The following is a 22565-nucleotide window of genomic DNA, read 5'->3' as shown; positions in this document are numbered from 1 at the left end:
CCGTGGCCGAGGCCCGGCCCCCGCAGGCGCCCGGCCGCGGCCATCTCCCGGGCGTGGCGGGTCGGGGACTGGAGTCTGCCAGCCGAGCAGCTGCCACGCCACATGCCACCCGCGCGCTGCCGCCAGCCCAGGCGGGGACCGGACGCTGCCGGGGCTACGGGGAGGAGCCGGGCGTGTGGGAGGGCAGGGGCGCGCGGAGGCGGGGAGAGGGGCGCGCGGGACCCAGGGACTAGCCGAGCCGGCTGGCTCGGGGGAGGGGGGCGGCGGGGAGACTGAGAGTGACAGAGCGACGGACAGGTGGGAGCAGTTAGACAGCTGGAGACTCGGAGACCGGCACGCAGAGAGAGGGAGGGAGAGTCAGGGGAAGGAGAGAGAGAGGAGGGAGAGTCAGGGGGAGAAGCAGCCTCGTGCTCCCTTCCTCCAGACGCCCTCTCCCCTGTCCGAGGGAAGCGGCTGGGGCATCGAGTGACAGAGCGACAGAGATGCGGGCTCAGAAGACGGGGAGAGGGACCCTGCCTCGCTAGTGGGACCGAGATTCGCGGAGGGACAGACCGACGCGAGGGGCAGCTCGGAGAGCTGCGCGCGGGACGGCGAGAAGCCCGCGGTGGGCTGCCAGGCTGAGCGACAGACGGCCAGACAGACAGACGTGCCCGGGGACGGACCGGCAGACAGGAGGCGGGGGCACGCTCGCTCTCCGCAGGCAGCAGGGCGGAGAAGGCGGCGGCGGCGCCCCCTGAGCGCATCCGGAGCAGCGACGAGCAGCAGGGGCCGCGGGGTCGCCGGCTGAAGCCACCGCCGTCGCCGCAGCCCTGGCCGCCGCAGCCCTGCCAGGAGCCCCGCCGACGCCGCAGAAGGCTCCTTTTACTAGCAGTTAAATAAACCCACCAATAATAACAATAATACTAATAACCCAAGCCAAACCAAACAAATACAGCCAAATCGATCCGTGAGAAACAGTAATATTAATAAAAGCCAAAAAGTAAATCAGATCAATCAAGGCACCGAGACGCTGGGGGGATATCCACTGTTCGGTCAAGGTAATATAATTAAGGTCTTCAGACGTGAACGTTGCACGCCTTTTGTGATTTCTTTTTTCTCTTTCTTTCTGCCTTATATCTGTGCTTTTCTTTCGAATTGTTTCTAGTCTGTATTTCTCCTTCCTGTGTGTAGAAAGCTGTTGTTTTATATGTATTGTGTATTTATGTTTTGTCAGAGGAGGGGTAGATTTCCCCTCCCCAGAATGAGGCCAAAATGGAAAGCTGGGAGAGAATTGAAAAGGGCAGGTCTCTTCATCAGAGAAGTCTCCAGTGATTTATGCAGGTTTCTCAGTAGAAAGTTTGGAGTGTTTTTATTTCATTTGGAAGAGAGCTGTGCAAGGGGCAGAAAGTTGTCATCTGTTTGTTGTCCTCAGGGGACTTGAGGTCCCAAGGGGTTTAGGGGGAAGAGATGTTCAGTTTTATTTTTACATGGTTGAATTCTGTGTTTCATTGCAGACTCCAAATTTAACAGTCTTCTGTCGGAGGTTGTAGATATGCTGGTAGAACTGAGTTGACTGAGACAGGTGTTTAGAAAGTTTCCCAGGAAGAGAAATTGACTCACTGGATTTTTATGCATAGAAATCAGGCTGGAGTAGATGTGGTTGCTGTCAGCTGCTTGGGTTCAGTATTCCGAAGATACAGGATAAGGACAGAGTCCAAGCCTGAAAGGAAAGACAAAGAAGGAATTGAAAGTTAGAGGGTTGGGAAGCTAGTAAGTACGATGGAAGGCTGGTAGGAATCACTTTCACGGTAATGTGTTTAGAGTGCAGATATCCATTTTAATTTCTGAATTTTTTTTAAGTTTGTTGGTATGACACTTCAGCCTCCCCAGACACAAATGACGATCCCCAGAGTTGGAGTGAATCTGAACAAGATTTCACTCAAATGCTGAGTAAATCCAGATGATCCCCACCTCTTTCTCATCCACTTTGGTGATCAAAATGACTATGATTGTTTTTAGAAAACAGAGAAATTGAAATGACAGGAAATCATTTTTCATTTGGTAAAAGTTAGGAAACCTTTGACACTTTAAAATAAATGCACCTACTGCTTTGATTCGTGTCACCACAGGGTTTGCATGTCTTCATAAGATTTTAATGTCATTTTCGCAGAGGGCAGTCATTTGGAAGCCTAGAGCTCTAGCTATGTAGCCGAGTAGTCTACTGTCTTGGCAGTAATTGCTTCTGCTGCCTCCTAATGTGGATCGCATAGGAGAAATTAAGTATGTACTCTTCCCAGGTTGATATGGATTTTTAAGGTATGTATTTGTGTTCGATCCTATATTTCCTTTCTTATCACATTCTTATACTTCTTTTTATCACTTCAACTAACAGAATGTTTTTCAATTTTCCGGAGAGGGAGTTTAGAATACTCTTTAAGGAATACACTTCCTCCTCACAAAAGATACAAAAGGCTAACCTATTTCTACCCTTGCTTATTAATACTATTACTTGGTTTAAAGTAACTTGGTTTAAATGCAATTTTAAGACATTTAGACTGCTATGCAGAGATGTCTTAATTTCCCCTCACTGGACGTGATTGATGTTGTTCAATAAATCATATATCTAAGTTGCTGTGGATGAATGAATGTTCAACAGAGTATTTGTTTTGGTGAGATATTTAAAGAAACTTATGCAGCTCCAGAAATGGTCCTTTAGCTTCTCAGTGACTTAATTTCACTATACCCTGATTTCTCTTTTACAATATTCAGCTCAGACTGAGACAGGTTTGTGTGCTCTATTAGATTTGCAAATTGCTGATCTCCCAGTGACTTTCCCTCTTAGATACCGGCTGAGTGTGGTTACCTTGAGAACGGTGGCATTAGCCCATTAGAGCATGCTCCACTGGGGAGTTCTGTGCAGTCTATTTTTAATGCTATTTAATGAAGGAGCAAGCACCTCACTCAGCGATACAAGGAGCAGGATGGAAGACAGAGCTGGGCATGGTTATGGATACTGGAGAGGGATCTTTGGAAAGGTACAGACTGGCTACTGGGTATGGTAATTTTCATTAGTCCTAATATATCACACTAACAGAAATCAATTGATTTTAATGGGAGAATTACACATGAATAGTTTGATATGTGTTTTCATCAACCTCTTTAGTAATTCTTAGAAAGAAGACTCAATAATTTGAGTGCCTTAAAACTTCAGGGAGATAGTAACCAGGGAGTTGCTGCATATATACTATTTTTAATTCAAGCTGTCAGGTGCTTGGGTGGTAAGAAGTGCAGAAATAATTTCAGATTCCTAAAATATTGTACTAGGGAAGGGTTTGGAGCTTGTAAACTGTTCCAGGCGTAAAATAACTAGCATCCTTCTAAGATATGCTGATGACTTGAAGCTCTGCCTTGTGATTTTGTTTTTCATTTTCTTTTATAAACTTGGAGTCTAGGTCAAGTATTGTGACAATGAAGTGAAATAGGAAGTTTTGGTTGAACTTGTTAGAATATTTGAGTTGTTTTCTCTCCTTACTCTGAGATAAGCACAATAGATTATGTTACCAAAGGTTAAATATTTTAAAAATGTAGATAGCAGAGGCAGCACTGGTAATTTTTGGAATCTTATAATGAGGGGGGAACATATCTTTATATTATAGTGTGTAAAACATGCAAAGCCATCTGTCTGCAACGTTTGCATATATGCAGAACACCTGTCTTGAGGTAGAAAGCGAGAATGTTCAATCAGAAAGGTCTCTGCTGTTCATTTTCGTATTAACAACTTACTGCAGTCGGGTTACTTCTTTCTACAGAGTAAAGCTAACTAGAAAAATGCCTAAGCAGTTTCAAAAGTAATAAACATAAGAGAAAGTGAGAAGTTTGTATTAGGTGGGGAAGTGAGTCATATAATTATTGTTAAATGAAGCTGTTAGAACAATGTACAGAGTTGTCCTGGATCTTGTCAATTTTTACAAGAAATAATCCAAAAAAAAAAAAAAAAAGGGAAATACATTGCAAAGAGTTACTGTAATTTGCTGTTGTTGCTTCTGTTTTCCACCTTGTACTTTTAGAGGGAGAAAGTAATCTACATTGACTGTAATATTTCCCTTAGTGGTCAGGCTATTTGGACCACCGTGCTGCTACCTTTCTCAAGATTCTCAAGGCAGTGGGCATTCTCATCTGAATTCAATGTGTATTTTGTCTGTGGACAAGATAATGATAAGCTACATGAGTAGAGTGTAGAATGAGTCAGCCACTGAAGACACAGTATATACCATGTAGCCAGAAGTGGAAAGGATTGAAAATTCTCATTAGTATGGGGAGACAGTTTTAAGTCCATAAGGTTGGAAATAGCAAATGAACCATTTGTATACACGTTAGTTTAATTCAGATCTGCTTTGTGACAAGGTTAGGAAAGAATCTGGGGCTTAAAGGTGAGGTCGACACCGCGAGCCATCTCTTCAAATGGTAAGTACTGGCATCGTCCTAACTGGTACCACACAGTGGTAGCCTGTTGAGGAATTTGTGAATCTCTAACCGGAATAGGAATTGGTTTCCTTAAAAATGCGTTATGTCACCTGGAAAGTTCTGAACATATTTTAAGTCAGTGATGATTAACTTATAAAATACATGCTTCCTCTCTTTGGACAAAGGATCTTTATTTTTTAGGAAATTGATGGTTCCAGAGGCTTTACATTTCTGCTGACTTTGCTTTCTTTTATTTTTCATTCTAACATTTAAAGTTAAATATGATAAATGATTTCAAGCAGTGATAGAAGTCAATGCTAAAGGGCTGTTGAAGGTATAAGCAGAACATTAGCAAGATGTGTCTGTGACTGGATTTGTTTTTCTCAGGTGGTCTTTGCTTCTGAGGGTCAGTTTCCTTTAAGGTGTATTTATGCCAAGTGCTAATAAAGTGATTTTTTTCAGTGCCTCAGAGTCTTATAATTTAAATTAATTTTGCTTGTCTTGGATTAAACTCAGTCCTGGATGTTCAAAGTATTTATTACTTCTATTTACATCACAACGGTTTCATTTCTATGAGGATGAGATGGGAGCTGATACAAAGTATTTAAATTGCGTACATTAATATCATATGCTTGATAAAAAAATAAAGTGCTTGGGACAGAGTATCAAGTTTATTCAGCAGTTTTTAATGTTTGGCAGCAGTGTTATCTTGTGGTTTCAGAATTCTCTGTAGTCTGGTGATATTTTCCTAAGTTATAAAATGCCCATCGAACGTTTTGAAGGTACCTTTCTCTAAAATTACTGGGACATATCTGTGCCCCGGGAAATAGCTATGCAGGTAAACCAAAAAGCGAATTGAATTAATTACATTGAGACAGTTGAGGGGATATCAAACAAATAAAAGGACTGACTTCTATTTACCAAACTGACTGTACTTTCAAACTGAGTCCTCAGCATCATGTTATGTTCTTTTCTTGCTGCCAGCATAGACCTTGGTATCGCCAGGTGGGAAGACTGGTAATCACGGTCTATGGCCACAGTAGATCAATATTTTAAATTTCTCTACCTACTTTTCTGAAGAAAATTTCTTCTGGTAGTTTTTTATAACCCCCGCTTCATATACATGTCAATGCCAAAGGTTATCTAAGATTTTTAAAGTTCTGTAACCAAGTGATATCTATTAGGATAAAATTGCATCTGTGACTTATTTAAATGCCAAGGAATTAATCCAAAATTATCTCACTCAAGGCACAAGTTCATAATTATCCCTCAGTCATAAATTCATGCAACATTTTTAAAGTAATATAATTTACAATTGCTTCTTTTATCTAGCAACAGAAAATATTTCATTTTCTCCAGGTAAAGGAGAGAGGGTTCCACTAATCATTACCCTTTAAAAAACAGGCCTCTTACCACTTTGTCACATTTATCACTACCTTAAAATTATACAACAGTTCTTATATTAAAAATGTGTTGTGGATAACACACAAAATATTAGGATTTTATTGACAAAATCACTTCTGTAAATAAAAACTGGTTTTAATATAAGTAAAAATAAAGCATGGTTTCAACTGAAAGGAGGACTTAAGATTTTTAACAGGAAAACAGTTACGTCACGTTTTATTTCAAATATTTCAGCAAATTTTGTAGAGATTTCTTTGGTATCCTGTGGTTACGCAGTATGTGATTCTACGCAGAATCACATAATGTAATATACAGTCTTTTTTCTGCAGGTTTTTTCACTGCGACATATTCACAAAGCTAATCTACCTAGATAAACCCAGAGAAACTTCCTGATACGCACACAAGATAGAAAATCAGTGTTTGTGATAGGGACTTCCAAAAGAACTCTGTGACTTCTCAACCTAAGATGTAGTGCTGGAATTTTTAATAATGGATATGCATTCTTTTACATTTGCATTATCATTGCTTGCTTCTTTATTATACACTAAGCGCTTGAGATAAGAATGAGGACCATCTCTAGGGAAATGGAAACCAGAGGAATGATCCTCCTATATTTTGCAGATTTTCTTCTAGTTGCCAAGATCCAGTACTCACTGTTAGAACAATCTAATCCATAGAATCATACCTTAAAGGAAAAAAAATGCATGTTGACATATTTTGATCTGGTTGAAATTGAAAATCAACACCAATAATTGAGGTAAACTATTTCCACATCTTCAGAGAATTAAAATGGAACGTCAATTTCTAAAAGTTTCACGATCCTTCAAGTCCAAATATAATATGCCTTGACATGTAAATCAGAAGGCCTAGCTGTCATCTGATTGTTCCGTCATTTGAGTGGCTTTCAGGTGATTTCATCACTGTCGCATAGATCTAGAAGAATCCAGCCATGGGTCAGAAGAGAATGAAGGAGGGGCATGGCAGCTCACTGAAATTCAGGGACTATGCATAATTGTTTAACTTCTTTTTGCTCATAAACTCAGTAGGAAGATGAAAAGCTATCAAATTGTTTTTGCAGTTTTTTTATACATTTCTAAAGCCACCAGCTAAAATCCACACATGAAGTTCAAATATTTATTGATAAGAAAATATCTATACTCTGGATTGACAGACTTTTCTTAGCATTTTGCTTGTTAATATGTATACCACTTCCATGGAAATCCCAGCGTTGCTGTCATCTGACTTAATTTAATCATCAAAGAGCTGTTGGAAAATAAGTAGATTCTGTCACATAAGAGTATCTCAGCATTGTTTACAAGCTTCAAACACCCGTTTCTTTAAAGCACGACTTTTTAAAAAAAAATGATAGTGTCAAAAAACCTTTTGGTTGGAAATATGGCAATTTATTTTCTGTTTTTAGAGAAAGAAGATTGAGGTTTATAGTCAGATGATCACTCTTTAAGCCAAGGAAGCACACAGTTGTGTTGAAATTGCTATTGAACTCTGCCAAATTCATTAATTGTCAGGACTTTGCAGTCATGTCTGTGATCCTGTTTCTTTTATCTGGCTTATGGGAATGATCAAGCTAACACTTTTAAATTACATAGTTTTATATTTGTTTATTTTAAATTTACTGAGATACGCTGGCATTGTAAGAACTTTAGGAAATTATCAAACAAATGGCGTAGCACTAAAGATGGATTCCAAAATCCCAACTAGCTGGTATTAATGATTCGTCATTTTTTTTTCACTCTGGTGCTTATTTAACTTTGGTCACAGCACATACTTCCTTTGTGAAGATTAAAGTAGTTCTCTAATCCTGAAATTTCCACATAATCACTACCAGAGTTTTGGAAAGATGAAATGATATAGCACGCCATCATAATGCATGTCCATGCTGTTGCTATCTGCTTAAGCACCATAAAGCACCCTTAACAACTAGACTCCTTTATCTTTAATTATTATTATAATTATTGTCTTCATCCGGAACTATACATGACTTTGTTTTTAATGGGTTTTTCTTTCAGCATCAAGAGATGGGAGAGTATATATAGTTAAATGTGAGAGTTTACATATGAAAAAAAAGTATACGTATTTTAAGACAAGAATGTAAACATCCCTCCAAAAGGGGTATCATTTTACTACACAGATGATTGCAATGTCTGCGTTATTTGTCAAGTGTGATGTGGGAAGCTCTAGTAGAGAGATATTTTGAACTCAGTGGTGCTTCCGATCCAATGTCAGGTTAAAAGTGAGCAAGGGATGTATGCCAGAGCATACTGGAGCTCATCAGAGAGGGAGCAGGTGACTGCTGTGTGCCGTGACGCAGGGCTTTACTTCCGAGGTATGCGGGCCTCCGTGGGATTCTGCAGATCAGAGAAACATACAAAATCTGGATTAAAATAAAAGGTCTGGAAAACAAAGTCAAAAGGTGGTGGTGCACCCAGATCTCACTTCTCCAAAAGTTACATCCGTAAATATGCAATTTACCACCTGAACAACCCATCCTGGAGTTTGGCCTCTGGGTCTGAGTAAATAACTAGAAGTGTGTCTATGGCCAAGACTCTCGACCCCTCTCTGCTTCATAGTTTCTGCAGGTAAAAGAGTATAGTAACACCAGTCCAGTAGCAACAAATGACTAGTTATGTGACTTCAGTGATTTCATTAATTCCTCATTGCTTCTATTTTCTCATGTAGAAGGTAGGACAGATAAGGCCTACTTTGCAGGACTGAAACAGAAACAAAGTACCTGCCACATAGGTATTTTTCACCAAAAGGAAATCATCATCTTTTCATATGAAAAAGTTTATAGGGAGATTTAACCTGATTACATGAATGAGAAAAACGTCCTTTTAAGAATTTTTTAAAGTAATGTAGAGTACAGCTCTCTTCTGTTCCCACCCCATAAACATTTTTACTGGTTAGAGTTGGAGACTAGCTTTACTCTCTCTGGGCCTATGAAATGTTGAAGGCCAAGCAAGGGTAGTAACTAATCTAGGAGGTGTGCCTTGTACGTGGATAAAGATGCTTAGTAAGGTCATTATCTTCTGTAGTCTGTAGGGGAAGGGATGGCTCCATTCAGAGTTGTCTGGAAAGTGAACAGATAGGAATTATTTCTCTAAAACATTTTAATTGTGTAATTTCTACCATCCAAAAGGGGTGGCTGAAAAACCTAATCATTGAATAGGAAGAGGTTGAAATGAATCCATGAAAGAATAGCCTTACATCCTGTACTAATGGGTGAGAGCAGGAGTGGCAGCTCTGGGTGGCATGAGACGTGGAAACATTTTTCAACGACCTCCCGGACATGAAGGGAAGCAGAGCTGTGGGCTTGCTTCTGGGCTTTCTGGCGCCCCCCACAGACAGCTTTGGTTTCCTGTCTCCAAGCACTGACTGAGCTGTTTGGGCAGCTGATACGGCCTCTGATTCTAAAGTATCTTCACTTAATGTTGCGGAAATGAATCATTTCGGCACGTGTGTGAAAATAGTCAAAGGAGGGAGGGGAAGACTTCTCTCATAATTGGGGTTTAATCAGTTAGTTCCCCGTCAGAAAATGTAGAACCATGAGTTGTGTTCAGTGCAGAGGGTGAGCCATGCAAAGCAGTGAATTCATCAAATAACCACATTTTATTTTTTATTATAATTAAATATCAGCCATTCTTCTGAGGGATAGTACCATCAGAAAGTCATCCAGTGAAATTTCTCAGAAGGTACCTGAGAATAAATTTATAATCCTTTGGTATTCTAATATGAGCTGGAAAACAAAAAAAAACAAGGAAAGGGTAGACAGATTACATATACTATATACACTATATAGATATATACATATGTATATCTATATAGCGTGTGTGTGTGTGTGTGTGTGTGTGTGTATCTAGAGTCAGCATACAATATATGCTTAAATACTAGCCATTTAACTAACATTAAGCAAAAAACTAATTTATCTCAAAAGGGTACAGGCAAACCTCAGAGATATTGCAGGTTCAGTTCCAGACCACCTCAATAAAGTTATTATCGCAATAAAGCACGCCACATGAATTTATTGTTTTCCCGGTGCATATAAAAGTTATGTTTACACTATACTACAGTCTATTAAGTGTGCAATAGCATTATGTCTTTAAGAAACCAATGTACATACCTTAATTTAAAAATATTTTATAGCTAAAAAATGCTGACCATCATCTGAGCCTTCAGCGAGTTGTCACCTTTTTGCGATAGTAACATCAAAGATCACTGATCACAGATCACTATAACAAATATAATGACAAAGAAAAGGCTTGAAATACTAGGAGAATGACCAAAATATGACACAGACATGAAGTGAACAAATGCTCTTGGGGAAAATGGCACCAATAGACTTGCTTGATGCAGTGGTGTCACAAACCTTCAATTTGTAAGAAAAAAAAATATCTGCAGAGCACAATACAGTGAAGAGCCATAAAACAAGGTCTGTGTGTATTTCCCAGTGCATTTTTTTACTGTCTTTAGCTGTTCTTGCTTGCACATGCCAGATATTTAATTAGCTTGTTGAATTCAAAATTGACCTTTATATTGTTGATGGCACCTAATATTCAAGATTTAAAATCAGCTCTAACTAAAGTTTTAATTGTGATTTTTTTTCCCAAAATTTTCAGCCAAAGTGAATCTGACATTAATCTTTCTGACAAAGAGAACAAAGAGATGCCCTTATATGTAAAATTATAACTTCACTAGAGATGATTTTGGCTGTTACAAAGAAGCTTTTCCTTCAGATCTCAGGCAGCGACTCGGGCTTCTATGGGGATAGCAAGGTCCCTAAAACTTCAGTCGTTTAAACTGAGTACCTAGATCACTTTTACATCTACGTGGAAGGATATTACAGTTAACAGTCAGTTATGGTCTCGGGAGAGAAGATGAGGCAAGTTCACAGTTTCCAAATCACTGGCACACAGAGCTAGAGACAACTCCTGTTTACTGGAGATGTGCCTTCGGAGAGATTAACATTGGTGAAGGTGATCCAGGATGTGGGGAAGAAATTCACTCCTCTGAAGAACTGGGCAAGTAGGCGGTGATGGATTAAAAGGCAGGGGTGAGGGAGTGAGGAGAAGAGAATGCTGACAAGTTGGGGTTTCCTAACTCCTCTTCCTACCTTAAGGAGAGTCGCCCTACTCTCCCTGCTATGTGGGAACAATGATAGGATTAACCAGAGTTAAATGGCAAACCGATTAATCCACTTGGGACCACCGGAACTGAATTAATGTCTTACTCCTATCTTTCAAAACAATCTAGTCCTAAAGGGTGGGATCCAGTTGATTAAGAGTAGAGTGAGTTTGCTTTCTTAATTTAACTTCTGCATTTTAAGATATGCTGAGTGTGGTTCTGATTGTATGAACATCTACTCACCCTTCTGACTTCCCAAAGCAAAACAAAACCTGGTACCTTAATTTAGAGAGATGAGGAGAATATTCTCTTTCTTCTTTGAGGCTACGGCAGGCTTTAGGAAGATGTGGATAGCAAGAGATTCTGACACAGCTGGTATTTTCATCAGGAAGCCAGAAAAATATCTTCTAGACCACACTGTATCAAAGTAGGGGAACTTCCATGGGAGCTGAATTGAGATTGAGTTCTTGTGTGGGAGTCAGCAAGACTTGTCTGTTGCATCAGATGTCACACTCATTCATTTATTTGTTCATTCTTGTTTTTCAGATATTTATGGAGGGTTTCCTATGTGTCAGGTCTCATGCTAAATATTTGGGAAATTTGCTATATAGGATTTTGTAGGCATTTGGGAGAGAGAAATGCACTAGAACATTTTGAACAATGAATTGAATGATTGAGAGTGTAAGGAAACTCCAAAATGATAGATGGGCGGTATCTTGGATGATAAAGCAGTATGAATTAATTTGGACAAATGAGAAAAATCTTTTTTTACCAGTAAATCTCATTAAGGAAGTTGACAAGGAGTGTACCTCAAGAGCGGAGACCATTACTGTTTGCAGAAAACAAACAGGGAAGAAATAGCCCCGCTACTGGGGAAAAGTTCTGTTGATGGTAATAGAGCACAAACTAAAACCATCAGTTGGGAAGTTCTCTAACAAGAGAAAGAAGATCAGCTGATTATGACAAATGTGTATGGAATTGGAATAAGCCATTTTGTTTTCTTTGTTGATTTATAAAATCATATATTTACAATATTACTTACTAGAGCTGCAAGCAACTGGTACAGATTTAATTGTAATTATGAACTGCAAAGTTCAAGTTCATATCAGGTCAAACCAATGTATCTGTTTAGAATTAAAAAGTAAGTTTTTCTAAAAGCAAATTATTCTTTGAATTTGCTGTTAGATTCCACATTGTGCGTTTGAAAAAGGAAACTGAAATAGTTTCAGAATTTTATAAATGTCCTTAATAGATTAAAAATAATGCCTGTGATTAGAGGTAGGTGGAATTACATACGGTTCTGTAGGGAAACTTTAGGAGTAAAAGATTTGATCTGTAAGTCACCCGAAGGATATTTTTTTTTAAGGATGCAGTTCTTTCCATTGGCAGAGATAAAGTTAAAGATTTAGATATTTGGAAGCAGAGAGATATCTTGACATATTGTCCCAAGACCTGGCATCATGTTAAAATTTCTTGCCCTGAAACACTGAGAAAGAACTTACTTTTAGAAATTACCCAGATTACACCAGACGATTTCTAAAATCTCTTCCAGTTTTCAATGTCTATTAATGATTTTGGGGGGTATAATATTTGTGAATCAATTTTATATTGCATTGTCCATAAATTTTGGTCATGCTTTTTTTTTTTCTTAACCTTTAAACTAAGCACTAATGCTACAGTATGAGTGAAATGATTAGAAGGTTATCGTTCTTCTATCATGTAACTAACTTATCAGGAATAGAATAGTTAGTTAAGAAAAAAGGATAATGGATTCCCAGACCTGGGTTCAGATCCCCCTCTGCAACTTGCTAGTAAGTTTGTCAAGCTTTCTAAACCTCAGCTTCCTCATCTCTTAAATGGGCTTGTTGTAAGAATTAAAGATGCAATACTTATCCCAATGCTCAGTATTCATTTATTTATTTCCTGATGCTCACATTTTCAGATACGCACCTCCAAGCCAATGGTTCAGTGAGGAAAGGCCATCTGTGAACCCCTAAAATCCAGATGTTTTCCAAAAAATGCTCCTTTGCACAGACAGCAGGGTTTGACATTTTAGAAGCTTAGATGGACAATAGGGACCCTGGAAAAGAGATGTGGGCATGGATGATTTAGAATTTCATTATCTATTAAGGATAATTCACATGGGATAAGATTGTGGCTCGATGCTGCTTTGCAAAGAAAGTTAACTAGGCTTTTTTCTACATTTGTCTAGAAATGTTGTAGAGAGTTTAGTCTTAGTATCATTCTGGGGACAATTTGGGACTTTAAGAAATAGGAATGATTGCAAATAAAATTGTGGTAGACTTATGATTTGTACACTTTGCAGGTAAAACCAATAGCTATACCCAACCGAAGGCCATTTGTATAATCAGAGATTTACCCAATGAATCTAGCAAGAGAAGAGAGCTCTAAAAGCAGTTTTTCTAAAATCACTAGAAAACATTACCTCATTGTTCTGACCTGGCTGTAAAAATAGATTGGTTTGGATGTTTTAAGAAAGGATGAGGGGATGTCACTTGTTTCATTGTTTATAGATTAGATCCTCGGGCTTAAGCAGGAATCAGAGGGTTTGCACTGTTAGTGAAGGAATGTACAGCAGTGAGACAGACCCAGACCTGCGACCTTGAAAGGACTGATAGATGTCACTCCTCCAGGTCTTAGTGACCTGACCTAATGTATTGAATTGAAAGAAAGTCAACTTTGGGGGTATTCCTAATGAAGTACACCCAAAAACGTAAGGAAATTTTAAATGAAAGAGACGTGGGGGGTTTTTTTTTTCTGAATTTTTTAAGAGACGTTACTGAGTGGCCATTTGTGGAGGAAATCTGTACTTATTTCTGTATTGATCAGGTCATTAGTGCCATTTGTTCCACCCTGTGGGTGTTACTTTACTTGGCTAGCTCCTTCTGCGCTCTGCATTACCCCGTTTCTTCAGGCAAAAGTTCTTATTAATAAGAGAGCCGAGATTTCTGCAGCCCTGCATGTATCATTTGCTGGAGCCACAGGGACAGTGCTAAGGAAAAATCAGTATCCTTCTACTGATTCTGAATTTACCTTTGGATCATTTTTGGGCAGAAGTTGTCTGTGGCCTTATTATTTTGGAGAAATAATTTGTTTCATTGTTTTGCAGTGTAAATGTTCTCAGATATTTATGAACGCCCTCTCTTACGAAAGAGAGGGACTTGCATGCCCTTGTGATGTCCAAGCCGACCTGCTCTTGGTTGTGGTCACAGCCGTGGCAAAATTTCTGTTGCAGCATACTTGCGGATTCTTGGTGCAGGGAAAAGAAAGGTGTATATTTCATTCTTCTGTTTTTTCCTCTGTAATATGACTTACACTGTAATATGTAATAGCCGTATGAAACACAGAGAATTCGATCTAATTGAGGCGTAAGGAATTGAGAAACAGGATACAGTGGGATAGTGGAAGGATATGTGTGGAGCCATGACAGAGAAGGGCATGGAAATTAACTTCTGAAATTGGTACAGCCACCTGGGACAAGAATGGATTCTCAGCTCCTGATTTTACCTATTATTGGGACAGTTTCTCCTGGTATGATGGAAAGGCAATAGGCTTGAAGTCCAGGTGGCCTAAGTTTGAACTCCATCCCCATCTCTCACTGACCTAGTCAAGTTAATTAACTACTGTGAGCTTCCAGATGTCAGCAACAAAACTCTCTTCATGAATTATCATACGTAAAATACTTGCCACAAATAGAAATGTTGTCTCTAGCCTGCTTCCTCCTACAGGGCCTGACTATTAATCCATTAAAACATTGAAACCTATAAGAGCACATGTATTGAAATGATATATCAATACTTGTTTTAAAAATGCTATGAAGCTTGAGTCACAAGTATTTTATCTGTCCACGGATTACTGAAAAAAAAAGATAAAATTATTTTGGTGGGTGGTGGGATTTTTTTTTTTTTTTGGCTATGCCACGCAGCATGTGGGCTCTCAGTTCCCCAACCAGGGATCAAGCCTGTGCCCCCTGCATTGGGAGCACAGAGTCTTACCACTGGACTGCCAGGGAAGTCCCGTGGTGGGATTCTTTTGTGTTGGCTTTTATACAATGTTGACAATACGTACAGCATAGTTAAGGAAAAGAATAATGAAAAAAAAAAAAAAACTACACCACATCTAACCTGTATCTTTACTCACCACCCAACTTAGTCTGAAACAATGTTATTGATTTAAGGGACCCAGTGCTTCATACTTAAGTACAAATAGATGCCCAAGGATAACTGAATAAGGAACAAAATGTTAATTAAAAACTTTTAATAAATAGATAATGGTTTTGAAGATATTTATTAAATGATGAGTGGAGTTTCAAGGAAAATTGCCTTTCCATTTTTTTTTTCTCATGGATTCACGAGGTTTGGGCTTTTAAATGCATGCTTGATGGTACACTTGTGATACTTTATAGTTCAGGTATATTGCCTTGCTCTTCAAATATGTGTTCTGAGCTATCAGTCAGGTTGGGGAAAAGTTTACTTACACTCTGCCTTCTGTCTCATGTTCCCCATTAGTTCTTCCTGAACTGATACAAGGTAGATAAACCTGCTTTAGGTCCACTGGCCAACCCATATTTCTGCAGTTTCCTAATATTGAAGATGAAGTTATCAGTTTTTACTAATATGTTTTCCCTGAAATTATCTTCTGGAAAACCTAAGTCAGAATGAGCCAGTGTGAGCTTTCTTCGTAGATGGTTTGTCCTCAATTCGTTTTCTACCTAGCAAACCCCAGACACCTGGAACACAGACCCACTCGTTCTTTGCCTGTGCTTTCTGTGTGTTTGCGTAGAGGGTGATGGTTGCCTTTGGCAGATGTACAGGATCAAAGGGGCCTTTTTATCCTGCTACCCTCAGGGAGTCAGTTTCTCAGATAAAGGAAGTAGTGAGGTTAACAGTAGTTTCAGCCCTCCCCTGAAATAAAAGATAAGTGTAGTAGGTATAATAAACATATTTATTAATTATTTGTCAAAGGTAGTGGCTTGGTTAAAATATTTGGACAGAGAAATTTAAGGATTATGCTTACTTTCTATTAATTAAATGCTTTAATTTAATTTTAGTAATTGCTGTAAATGATATATACATTTATATATACACATATATTACATTTTATAACATATATAATAAATTATATATTATATGTATATATATGTGTGTGTATGTATATATATATGTACATATATAAATTTCGGATCTTGTTATATTACAAAAAGAGCAATCCCTCTTTTTGTGAGATCTGTGGTGAGGTGACCTAAGCTAGCTGCTTTTCTACTTCATTTTCCTTCTGAATTCATTTATCTCACTGCTGATGAACAATATCCCACTAAGGGCAGGGTTACAGAACAGAGCCAGTGAAGAGAGGAAACTTGCATTCGCCCCTGTTCTCTACCCATCAGTACTGATAACATGGCAAGATGGAAATAGAAGGTAGGGTGATGAATTCATTGTTTCAACTGAGGAGTTAGGGATTTCTGTACATTTCAGGTTTTGATTCCATAGCTCTGCCCCCGGGTGACCAAAGTGAACTACACTGTCTGTGTTACAAATGTCAGTGGGTGATCTAGGGCTTATATGTTAGCACAAATGAGCCATCTTATTTTTAAGTGACTCCTGCTACAGAAGGAAGTATGTGTAAGTCAGTCTGTCATCTCGAGGGGAAGTCCTGGACTATGGCATTCTTTTCTGTACTGCACAGAGTCGTTCATCCCTAAAGCAGTGGTTCTCAAACCTACATGAGCATCTGAAATCACCCGGAGAGTTTCTTCAGACAGAGATCACTGGACCCCACTGCCAGAGTTTCTGATTCAGTAGATCTGGCGTGAGGCCTAAGTATTTGCATCTCTAACAAGTTTCCAGGCGATGCTGGCACTGCTGGTCCATGGACCACAATTTGAGAACCGCTGCTCTAAAACATAAAACTTTTTGTCAGAATGTAGAATTTGCATGATTGATGTTTCATAATCTGAAGTATTAATGAATACTGTAAAATTTCAAAACAAACCTCAGAATAAATTTTAATTTACTCTGATTTAAAAATTATTTTTTAAACATAGCATCTTAAAAGAGGAGATGAGGGTTCCAAATTCCACTAAACAGAAAAGAGTTAGGAGCCTTTGTTTTGGATGACTATAGGCAGGTGCAGGTTTTCCCATGAGGGTACGTTCTAAGAATCTCCAGTGTGGGATCTAAAATCCATGGACATAGAATAATCCCAAATTCACAAGATTGGGTATTCTAAGGATCAAGAAAAACTTTAAAATAAAAATTGGTGAGCACCAGATGTTAAAACTATGAACACAGAAACCTGTAGATAAAGGTCTATAATAGCTTTATTCATAATTGCCCCAAACTGGGCGATTTGTGTTTCAAAAGGTGACTGGATAAAACTTGGTGCATCCATACAATGGAATATTACTCAACAATAAAAAGGAGCAAACTGCTAATTCCTGCAAAAATTTGCCCGGATCTCAGGGGGCATTATGCTGAGTGGAAGAATCCAATCTCAAACCATCACAGACTTCATAACCCCATTTATGTAACATCTCAAAATGATAAAATTATAGTGGCAGAGGAGGACAGACTAGTGAATGCCAGGAGCTATGTCAAAGGGGAGGTGTGATTGGAAAGAGATGGCGTGAGGCAGTGTTTGGGATGTTGAAACTGTTCTGTAGCCTGATTGTGGTGGTGGTTACACAAACATACAGGCGTTAAGATTCATAGACCATACAGCCCCCTGTCCCCAAGAAGTCACATTTACTGTATGATCACTTTAAAGTTAAAAAAATTAAAATCAGAATAGTGCTGTCTTTTATTCGTACCAAGTAACTGGATTTGCACAATTATATCAGGTAAAAGTACCAATGTATTTAAAGAAATAAAAATGCTTTACCTCAAGCAAAAGGAAAAAAAAAAACAAAAACGTGATTTTCATGAAAAGGGATCTTCATGAATGGTTAAGGTCGTTTGCTGCTAGCAGAGATCCTAGGAAAATTTGGAAGTTGGAAAAACCTGCCTGACACAGTCCTGGCCTGTGTCCCCTCTAGGAGTTCTCTCTCATTTCCTCATTTTTCATTTTTCTTAGAAACCTTCTCTGTAAGCTTTGTTGCTTTCAAAATGAATTTCAAGGGCATTTGAATTTCATTTATATTAGCTGAAAAAGACCAGCAACCCCAGAACTGTCATCCACGTACCTCCCACATATATGCATGAACCCCCAGAAATCACCATCCACCCACAGCTTGAATAACCCAGTGATGGCTCCTGGGAGCCTTGGAAGGATGCCAAAACCATTTGGAAGTAGCTGTATTTTTTAGAGACACTGATGTCTCTAGAAGTGTCTAGAAGGTCTGGCTCTGCAGAAATGTTGGCGGTTTAATACTAGCCAGGCTCTAATCCGGTAATATCAGTATCCGTTGAATGGATGCATGTGTTTGTCTCAGTGAGACGTAGAATGCTAATTATGAGTGACAGCGTTCTTCTGAGTGCTTCACATACGTTAACTGGTTTAATCCTCACAACCGTCTTGGGGGGGAGGGGGTCTCATTATTTGGGTTCCCAGATAAGGAAACTGACGGCACAGAGACACGTAAGGAAATTGCTCAGTCAGTGGTAGAGTCAGGCTTCATCCCTGGACATCTAGCTTCAGAGTTCGAGCAGTTTCACAACTGTACAGCTCTGTGATGTCTTGTTATTGCCTATATTTTCTCCTTTTCAGGACAGGCTGATATTTGTGTTAATGGTGCCTTTCAGTTTCCATGTGACCACCAACCCCGAGGTCCCTCGTTAACTCTTGTACACAAATGACCTTGTTGTACCAACTGGTCAGGACATACGGATTCTAGTGTTTAAACCCAATCACACAGGATGCCACTGGTTACCTGAACCTCATGTGTGAGTCGAGTTACAGCTGTGGGCAGAGGGAGAGGGCAGCCAAAATGCCTGCTGATACCCGAAGCAGTACGCTGATCTTGTGGACGCATACACATTGGCAAGCTCCACAATACGGTGTCTTTGGTCTTTGGATGCCTAGACTTTACAGTACTTGGAAGCTTCTCTCATGTCGGTCAGGCCCGAGTGCTGCTTGGTTAAATCAGAAGTTTGTCCAAGAAGCCTGCTCCTGGCCTAGGGAATCTGCTTTTCCAACCACCTTGGGTGAGCAGAGGAGAACTTGACTTTGGAATGGAGAGAAGATTCCTTCTCGTCACTCTTTCTCTGATTCAGCTTGTGGAGCAGACAGAGGAGAACAAGAATCCAGTCTAGACCTTAGAAATACAGAGGTTTTCCTTAGGTTCACTGCTAACCAGCTCCTTCTCAGGCTGGACTCTGGTGATATTCCCCCAGAAATCTTCCTTATCAGAGGTAGTCGACTCAGTCCCCAAAGACAGCTGTGGATTGAGGTTGTACCACCTTGAGGTCGGCTCCATGCATCAAAGAAATCCCTGTGCCTGGATTTTAGCATGGCAGTCATGGTGAGACCTCATGAACCTTAGAAACAGCCCTTCCCCCAGGTGGGGTAACACTGGCGTGGACCAGAGGTCGTGCATCCATTGTACACTGACAGCTCTTGAGTAGCTCGTCTGCTTCTCACTTTTAAGATTTTATAGAATCAGGTGTTCAGTATGCTTTTTTGTATTGTAGTGGGACATCCAAGGCAACTCTACTGATGAAACATAATTGCAGGTTTCTGGCTAAGGACAGCAGAATTGATCCTCTCTTGCAATAAAATGTGTAGTTATTGTGCGGTTTGCCATCCTTCTGGAATAAGCACCCATGATTGTATGTGTGGTGTTGCAGTCACTCCTTGGTGCGTGCATACCGCCGAATGCACAGACTGAACAATGTTATGGGCGGCAGTGGACAGAGCAAGAGTTTTTGAGACCAACATTTGAGGAATATCAGTGACATTTGACCTTGGGCAGGGGACCTATCTCTTTTGAACTTCAGATTTCTCTCCTCCTTCCCTCCCTCCCTCTTTCCCTTCCCCTTCCTTCCTTCCTCCCTCCCTCCCTTCTTCCTTCCTTCCTTCCTTCCTTCCTCTCTCCCTTCCCCCTTCCTTCCTTCCTTCCTTCTATTAATATGTGAATGAGATTAGCAGTAGTAAAGATTAAAAACACTAAGTGTAAAGTATTTCTTGCAGCATTTGGCACATAATATAAGAAAACATGGTAGATATTATTTTTTATAGTATGAGTTCATGCATCTGTGTTTAAGTTGAATTAAATATGAACAACTCTGGAAATTTGTGACTATCATTATCCAGATAACAATTTTGTGATTTACTTAAAAAAAAAGTGATATGGAGGATCAATTTCCATTGGTTACGAAGGGTGCTCCCAAAGCTCTTCTCCTGGTGACTTATCAGTAAGTCTTGTGAGGAAATAAAGCAATTCAAGTATAAGTTTCACTCCAGCACAACCGTAGAGGCAAATATGTCTATTAAATAAAGCACTTGATGTCTTAGGAAGCTGCCTTTTAGACAGGTTCTTTCTGAACTAAACCCTCTTTGGCCCCCAGGCTCTGGTGCGTGTCACTGGACTTGTGCGGGGCTGAATCTCAAGAGTGAGTGTACAGCTGTCACGCACAGTCTGCGTGTGAGCGACAGAGCACCGGCCAATCTTCTGCAGCTGGGAACAGCAATTAGGCGCTTGGTGAATTAGGGTCTTGTTTACACTGTTGTCCAAGAGAATCATTTGCTTGTTTTAACTAAGATGCTCTATCTTCCTCAGACGCATCAATCCTCATATTTAAATGATAAGGTCTTTAAATCTCACAAATCATGTTTGGGTTTCACAGGAGGAACCCTGTCACAGCCTGTATTTTTCTCTCCCTGATTGGGGAATCAAGGCATGAGTTACAGGTATATTCCAAATTATTCTTCAAACAGTTATAAAAACATGATGTGGTCTAGTCCAGCAACTTTTTGGACACAGACCTATTTTTAAAAATGCCTTTTATGTGAACTCCCAGAACACATCTATACGTACACGTGCACAGACACGCCCCCTCCCCCTCACCCCAGCACACAAACACCTGCACACACAGATGAGAAATTCGAGTTTACAAAATAAGGCATAGCCTTCCCTAGGATATCATACTCTGATTCTTACCTATTCTATTCTAGTGCATCTCATTTCACTCCATTCATTCTGCTTCATTCTGTGTTCTGTTTACTTCCTTTACAAAATTCAAGTTATAACCAATGATTTGACTTTTTGATTTACTAACACGTCACAACCTGAAGTTTGAAAAGCATTAATCTACATATAAATTTACTTTGGATTCTATCTGCTCTCCAAGTATTTGCAGAAAGGAGTGCATCTGGCGTTACTATGTCTTTCTGATCTTCAGCTATGTGTGATCATAATACAATGATCCAAATATGTCCAGATTTACTCTACCTAATAAATGCCAATTAGTACCCCTTTAAGACAATAATGACCTCTAGTCACTCAGTATGTACTTATTGATGAGTCAGATAAGTTATTTTGGAGATCATGAGTATGAGTCACTATCTACTATATCCGGTTTTTCCAGAAGAGGGACTTCCTGAACAAAGTGTCTGTGTGTTCCTAGGAAATGTTTGCTGGTCTGAGTTGTGTTCTTCATGTAGCCACAGCACACAAAATCAATCTTTTTAAAGACGTAAGTCTTAAAGACACATTTTAAAATTTTATACCATGAATATAATATAAACAGTTAATATTTTAAACAATTGAAAAATTAATACAGCCTTCCTGGTTAAGATGATTAGAAGACATTCGCAGAAGACATTTATCTTTTTTAGAAACCATGGTTAATTTCCTGTTATGTTCCAGATACCTTTGTGGTTCCTGGAGACCCAGAGATAAGTAAGACATAGTCCCTGTTCTAGAGGCACTAACAGCCTGACTCTCAGATAACTTCAGGACCCTCTGATAAGTGCTGGAATGGAGATGTGTCCTCTGATGGAGGTCGGTGTGAGCACAGAGGAGGAATAGACCGTGGGGAGTGGGGACAGAGCCAGGGATTTGATGGGGAAGAGGTGACTTTTGAATCTCATCTTGCTGGTTAATATATAGGTTTAAAGCAGTGATCCTTCACATGTTGTAAAATGAGTTTCTCCTTTGGAGAGTGGAGGTGGCTGGGGTCACCTTCCCCGCCCCCAACTGATGGAGGGGCTTTCTGCTTTATCCCCAAAGCGCTCTACCCTTCCAGAGCAGCCCAACCAAGAAACACATGGGTACACAATGACCATGAGGCCTGGATGTGTGAAATTCGTGTTAGTTCTTGTAACAAAAACATCGGAGAGCTGTTTTGTGACAAGTGTCACAGGTGTGCATTGCACCATCTGCTGGCACTGGAAGAATATGAGAAGCATTGCCAAGGGCCGGATTGAAGTTCTGGCCCTGACAGGCCTTACTGGCATCCTTCGCAGGGTTCTCAGGTTATATGGACCTTGACTTCTTTCCCTTTTTGACTGGGTTCAAGGCCAGAGGTGGTGTAATAAATAATCTAAGGTATCTCTTCTAAATTAGTGAAGATTCTTTTAAACGTGTTACATTTAAATGGTTCTTTTCAGCTTCTCCAGTG

General features: G+C 39.7%; 1 protein-coding gene across 33 annotated transcripts in view; it reads left to right on the top strand.

Annotated features, from left to right (window-relative positions):
- The window catches only part of ARPP21 (cAMP regulated phosphoprotein 21), a 166458-nt gene that overhangs the window by 8350 nt on the left and 135543 nt on the right, over positions 1-22565 (top strand). For 8 of the 33 annotated variants that reach the window (XM_082348437.1, XM_082348436.1, XM_082348431.1 and 5 more), the window contains exon 1: positions 254-1037. The exons of 1 other annotated variant lie outside the window; for it this stretch is intronic. The gene's annotated coding sequence lies outside the window, so the exon portion shown is untranslated. 24 more of the 33 variants (XM_082348440.1, XM_082348438.1, XM_082348434.1 and 21 more) reach the window with 10 other exon arrangements.

Source organism: Balaenoptera borealis (assembly GCF_965194805.1).
Source record: "Balaenoptera borealis genome assembly, chromosome: 12".
In the NCBI taxonomy this organism is placed as follows: domain Eukaryota; kingdom Metazoa; phylum Chordata; class Mammalia; order Artiodactyla; family Balaenopteridae; genus Balaenoptera; species Balaenoptera borealis.
The sequence above is the reverse complement of the archived record's forward strand: the minus strand, read 5'-3'. Positions and strand labels throughout refer to the sequence as shown.